Source organism: Hipposideros armiger, unplaced genomic scaffold (assembly GCF_001890085.2).
Source record: "Hipposideros armiger isolate ML-2016 unplaced genomic scaffold, ASM189008v1 scaffold_296, whole genome shotgun sequence".
NCBI classification, from domain to species: Eukaryota; Metazoa; Chordata; class Mammalia; order Chiroptera; family Hipposideridae; genus Hipposideros; species Hipposideros armiger.
In genome coordinates, this window is record NW_017731646.1 from 1874604 (window position 1) to 1881686 (window position 7083).

Consider the following 7083-nt stretch of genomic DNA (forward strand, 5'->3'; position numbering starts at 1 on the left):
TTTGGAATCTCTAAATCTGGGGGCAGTTTGTTATACAGCCCAAAAAGACCTCAGAACAAGCACTTAAATCAGTTCCTCTAATTCTATATTTATAAAAAGGAAAAGGGAGAAAAGAGGCAAGGTGTTCATTCATCATTCATAGAACACCTACTATATGCCAGTCTCTGTGACAGGTCTTGACACTGCCCTTCTGGAACTTAACAGTTTGTGGCTAAAACAGACATGAAACAACTCATTACAATGACATGGGACTCTGTAGACACAGAGGAGGATCAAGAAGTCTAAAGGGTGTCGGGATACTAGGTGACGTCACAGGCCCTAGTAACTCTGACATTTTGTAACTTGATGAAGAACAGTAAGGGCATGTGTGAGATGGCCACGTAGAGATAGCCATACAAGATAATCTATGTAGAGAGCACTTTTCTCACACACAAATTTACTTCTCAATTAGATTATCAATGAAGATGTGGGATTTTAGCAGCTACCCAAAAAGTAACAGGTAAAAGTAGAGAGTTGCCTCGATAGCCTACATTTATGACTGGAATAATCTTATTAAAAAAGCTTTGAATAAAGAGATAGAGAGAGAGCTAGGAAAATATAATTTCCACAGGCAACTAAGTGACGGGAGAATTTTACCTGTTCCTTGTTTATTGTTTAAAAGGTAAAGAATATAAGTTAATTGCTTTGAGAAAATTATTACTTGAGTTAGGAAAAAAGATTTTTTTTCATTCCCAGAGGTTTTCATGATTGTCAGGAAANGCTAAAAACAAATTCTTCTAGTTATTGTAATAGTGTGATTGATGGCAATGTTGTATGCAGACAAGATTTCCTGAAAAATTAGACCAGAGTTTCCCCTTTTATAGTTACAAAATATTACAAAATACATGCTTTAAAGTAAATCCTATGATATTGAAACTGAAGAAGTTGAGGCAGAAGAGGAAAACATATCCCTGGGAGTTAAAATAACAACAACCTAGGTTCTACCTTACTCCTCTGTCACTAGGCAGCCTTATTCAGGTCTCATCAGCCATGCAAATGGCTTAAATAAGATAAATATCATATCAAAGATAAACCTAATGGCACCTCCCAACAGAAGCATCTTCTTTAACCAATCTCACGCTTACCAGGCAACTTTCTGGTCATCTGACTGCCAAAGAGCTTTTCAATAGGAAAAAAGGGCCAGTATTTCAGGATCCTTAAGGTTATATTTGTAGTAAGTCAATATACTGATACAAAAGTTCATAAAAATAAAGTCAGTGATTTATATAATTAAACGAACTTGGTCTAAGTGACAGTGGAAACTAGATCCCACTTTTCCTAATTTAGACCCACCTATATTCTACACGATCTGCATCCATCCGCATTGAACCATACATCAAGGAAAGGCAGTTTTCAAATTATTCTTGGCCAGGGTCCATGCCACTTAGTTCTTTAAACCATTCCTTTTAAGGGAAACATGAACTCAAATACACTGAAGATACCCAAAAATAATTAGTTTATTTGTATGGAATATAACAATTATTTCTGATTGGAGAAAATGACACAATTTGAAAGTTTGGGAATATGCACAGGCTTTAAGGAAGTGCGTGGAGCAAAATGGGGAGCATTTTATGACTGAGCACTCTACTGTCTTTTGAACATACTTTCTTTAATAGGCTTTTGGGGGACAAAACCTTCCTGGCCTTTTCTTTGCTAGTCCCTCCTCTTCCCAGTATCTCCCCTACTCTGCCCCACAATAAAATGTATACATATATGGATAAAAAATAATTCAGGTATACGTTCAAAACATTCCAGAGAAATCGAGATTCTTTTCTGTAGGTCGTGAGGCTGCAGGTGATCTAGCAGATCTATTTTCTCAGATCTCATCTCTCCACTCATCCCTTGCTCACTGCACCCCCAGCCACATCACCTCCTTGCTTAAACATATTAAGAACGCTCTGGCCTCTGCACCTTGGCCCTGTTCTTCTCTCTGCCTGAAATGATCATCCTCCATCTCTGCATGATTCTATCCTTCATTTCATTCAGGTCTTAAATCAAAGATTCCTACAGACAGGTCTTCTCTGGTCACTATAAGAGCCTCCCTCACTCCTTCATTTCCTGTGTTTTTCTTTCTAGTACATACCACCACTGGACGTACATCTCGTCTGTCTCCCTCTAGAATGTAGGATCCATTAAAACAGTTGGGACTCTGGGGCAGCTGGTTAGCTCAGGTGGTTAGAGTGCAGTGCTCATAACACCAACGTTGCTGGTTTGATCTCCGCTTGGGTCATGGAGCTGCACCCTCCACAACTAGATTGAAGACAACTACTTGACTTGGAGCTGATGGGTCCTGGAAAGACACACTGATCCCCAATAAAATAAAATAAAATAAAACAAACAAAAAACAGTTGGGACTCTTATCAGTTTTGACCTAAGAACAGTACCTGGCATGTAGAAGGCACAGAATATTTGTTGAATGAATAAACGAATGGAGAATGGGGAGTAAGTTACACTAATAACAACCAAACTAATAAGTTCCCTCAAATGTGCCCTTTAACCAAAATATAAAAGTGGTCAATCCATCTGTCACACTAACATGGCAACTGGGGTTTGGTCTAAACATGTTGAAGTCTACTGATGCCCTTCTAGATCACCTATTAACTAGGTGCTGGCAATACAGTGATGGGTTTTGCTTGGCCCCTTCCTTCAAAGATCTCATGGTCTCCCAGGGGCCTGGGGAATCATTACAGTAAGTGTTCTGAACAGAGATGAAAGAAAGAACAAGTAACCTGGGAGGCCGGGAGGGGCCCAGGCAGAAACAAGTAGTCACATATGTGCCACATATTCTATGGACAAGTCCATACAACCCATAGGAAACAGGGACAGGCAATTACTCCCACTCTTACCATGCAACCAACCAGAGGACTTCTCTGCTTTCCTAACTGCCAGGCAATCTTTTTCCATGTTGGCATTCTTCCCTAGACAACTGCTTTACTATTTCTCACAATCCAGCCGGAGTCCTTAGCTGACATGCATGCACACACACTGAGGTTTCATGAAACTTTCTGTTGTTCTCAGGTAATGAAACACTACAGTCTTTGGCTTAAGATGCATTTCCATCTCCGGCCCCATATGTCTTGTCATGCGTTCCAAGCACTGATCAAACTTCATGATAAGGGATCTGCCTCAAAATATTCCACCAACCAAAAGTTTTCACCACACAATTTTCCCAGCCCAACAAGTTTTTGTTGCTCATTTCCAAAGTTAACAAACTCTAACCTATATAGCTTTTTGCATGACAAGTAGAATTAACAGCTGCTAATTCTGGAATTTTTCCCCAAAAAACTTTCTCAAGGTTTAACCTCTTTGCCGAATATAAGGTATATCTTGAAATATAAAGTGCTTTACAACCTCAGTCACTCCTTATAATGATGTAAACCTTCCAAAAGGTGTCTCTTTCCCCCATGTATTAAGTTTGCTGTTTCTGTTCAGCAAGAGAAAAGCAACATTTGCCAGGAAAAAAAGAGGACAGCTCTGTGCTCCCAGTAAATATTTATAAATCGAACTATTTACCTGTGTAATCCAGATTATTCTCCCCTTGTTTCTTTCAAAGTAAAAGATACCACTGCTAGGGATCTGGGTGTGATTGGAGGATGGGGTTCAAAAAAATAATTCCATATAATTTATCTCTGCCACGATATCCCCTTGCTGATGAAAAAAAAAATCCACATTCTAACTATTATTAGTTTTCTGAGGTTTTTTTGACTTGTCTGATTTTGCAATCTCACCAACACAAACCTCTTTCCCAGAAACCAGAGATAGTTAAAATGTAATCTCGGCTTTCTGAAATTTGATTCCTTTGATAAAAAAGCGAAATTTGAAATCTGCTCATCAACAACTTTTTAATTGTGCTATAAAGACAGGTTTTACCTTCTAGTTAGTCTCACTTCAGATAAAGCCATCCATACGACTTGCATTAGGTAAACGAGCTTCAGGCAGCTATTAAAACAGCACCCTTGAGTTTACCATCCATCACCTTCCCTTCTCTAGACAGGTGTCCCCACTCAAAGTTCTGGCACGTCAAATCTGGTAGTCACAGTCCTGTAAGCACTACGTTCATATGCAAGACTTTTTTTTTTCTTTAATTTTATTTTATTGGGGAACAGCGTGTTTTTCCAGGACTCATCAGTTCCAAGTCCAGCGGTTGTTTCAATCTAGTTGTGGAAGACGCAGCTCCTTGGCCCATGCAGGGATCGAACTGGTAACCTTCGTGTTATGAGCCTGTGCTCTAACCAACTGAGCCAACCGGCTGCCCCCATATGCAAAACTCTTGAGATTAATTTGAAAACTTCCCAACTGGACAAAGCACTTCCTCAGAATCAAGATTCTCTCTCTGCTTTCAGGTCTATGGCCATCTCGGCTCCTGATCGCCTGCCTGGTTTTCGCCTAACCTCCTCCTCTTACATCACATTTCGCTTTTTTTTTTTTTGGTCCCTTTGATGACCACCTGGTTCCAGCCACACTTGATCTACTTCCCCTTGTCAGCATCCCCTCACTGCCACATGCCACACGTGCTCCCTCAGGACCTGGCCTCTAGGAGCTGCTATAGCCCTGGCCAACTTCATGAGGTTCCCTGGCTTTCTTCACCAACCTTAGCACTCTGTAGTCCCACCGTGATTGAGCCAACTGTAGTAAGAGCCTAGAGCCCTAGGAGGGGTGGGAGAACCCTCATTCTTGTGACAGAGGAAACTTTATTCTCCTGCCAGCATGGTGCCTCAAATACCATAGCACTAATCCCTCACGTGCCTCTGAGCGCACAGGCAGTAGAACAGAGGTCTGGGCGCTCCTAGCTCCCCTGCAGTAAACAGGAAGAGAAGGGAAGGTCTTCCTGGGTGTGGATCACCGTTATTTATACATCTGCTTTTAGGGCTCTGGAATGCCTAGAATTTCTCAGCCACTTGAAGGTGATGGCAGCCACCATATCCTTTTAATCATATCCGTTTCATTCTTATCAAAAACCCTTACCTGGGGATTGCATAGAGATTCCAGTACAAATCAAGTCAAACAGGCTTATTAAGTAGAATATTCTCTCCTAGAAACATGTGAGCAAAAGCTGAGAGTAGCAGAAACAAAGGAAAGGAAAACCCTGCACAAATGGAGGCCTTGGGAGAAAGACCACCTGGGCTCCACCATTTATCGTGTGTATAATCTTGGTAAGTTTTTTCACCTCTTTATGCCTCGATTGCTGCACCTGTCACATGGGAATAATAGAAAGCAGCTTATAGGGGTTTTTGACCATGAACCATGTCAATACTTGGGAAATGCTCAGAAATTGTTCGCTATTACAAACCACTGCATTAACAGCTAAAAGACAAAACAAAGAAGCTATTGCCAGGCATTGGGAATTAAAGAGACCAGGGTTTTAGACAAGGCTCTGTCATGTTGTAGCCTCTGCAGTAGATCAAAAATAGTTGCAAATTCTTTGTGGTATCCCTCTTTAAGAAGTGGGATCAATTTCTTCACTCCTTTGAATCTGGACTAAGCATTTAGCTATTCTAACCAATAGAACACAACTGTCAGCTTCCACCTCCCCTTTTNAAACAACCACAGTTTTGTTGTACTGAAGGCAACATGTTTGAGCAAGCATAGATTTAGCCCCTGATATGCATAAAGGGAAGGAATACTTGCGAGACAAAACAGAAGTGATTTTGTACCATATTGCTTCACTTGAAATATTTCAACGAAACATCAGCATTCCCATCCTTACCATCTATCATGTCTAAGACAATAACACAATCTAATTTCGGCTCCTGGAGCTACCCCTGCCATCCCAGACTAGAACCTGCTTCCAAGCAGCCTCCATGCTGACTGCCTCCCTTCCTAAGAGAGAAGACCCAGAGCCAGGCTCCGCAGCTCCCATGAGATCAGCTGGAAGCAAAGCTCTCCAGCGCCTGGGGCCCAGTGTTGGCCCTCGGAAGGGGAGGGGTGGCCAGGGAGAAGGAAGCTGGGACTCGCACCACTAGTTGGTACAAAAGCAGCTGTCCTTGTGCATTTTTTTTCTCTTAGTCTTATTTTCTTTTTACTTCTTTTCATCATTCTTAACTGACATGCCTCCTGTCGACCACACTGCAAGAATATACTCTGAGAAGAAAGCATTTCTCCGGCCGTCAACCACCCCCTACCAGGTAAGCTTCTGAGACAGCCAAATAGGTACACAGATCACACTGTGGAGGGCTAAGGGGTAAGTTAGGGGAATGAGTAGTGTTGTCAAAAAGCAACACGCTAATTGGGAGATGAGAAAGGCCTTCGAGAAAAGGTGACATGTTGTGGGGCCTAAGATGGGCTGGTGTCACCACAGGAAGGAAAATCATTGCAGGAAGAGGGACTGACACGAGTTTTTGTTTGAGAGGGCATGAGAGAAGAGGAATACTAACTACAAGAAGTTTTTCTATTACACAAGACCTGTGCTTCTCCTTTTACCTGTTGAATATTCAAACTGATCTGGGTTGGCGATAGAGACCTATGAGGCAACAGGTTCAAGATGGTAGTTCAAGCCGTGGGAATGGGTAACATCACTGTAGGAGAGTCCACGGAGATGAAAGTTCAAGGGGTCCAAAACTTCACAACCAAAGAGTGTGATGTGAAAGCCTGAGATCTGTGACTCTTGACCATTGCCTGCCCGTTGCCCTTAGGTATATGCTATTCAGCAAATGACCAAACTAACAATTTCAAAACACGAAAGGGAATATTCCACCACTCCTTCTTTCCTACCATTAGACGAAAATCTCAGTAAGGTCCCAGGGGCTTTTAAAAAAACACTTTCAACTGAAAAAGTTAGCTGTACACAGAAACAGAGACGGCCCTCACCACTGTGGGGCATATGCAAGTCCTCTCAAACCCATTTACCAAGGCTCACCTCTCTCTTCCAGCAGACAGGCCTCCTCCACCCATCATCACTATTCCAAAGTAAAGCTGCCACTGGCACTCTGCAGCCTTTATCCAATTAACAGATCACAACTAGGAAGGGAATTCACAAAGTGGTGCATCATGGATAAAACCTTATCTCCATGGAAGAACAGCTACGCGATACATGAAAAGCATGGC

The 7083-nt window shown here is 41.9% G+C and overlaps 1 protein-coding gene across 4 annotated transcripts in view; it reads right to left on the reverse strand.

The window, feature by feature from the left end:
• The window catches only part of MCC (MCC regulator of Wnt signaling pathway), a 429609-nt gene that overhangs the window by 263232 nt on the left and 159294 nt on the right, over positions 1-7083 (reverse strand). The gene's annotated exons all lie outside the window — the stretch shown is intronic.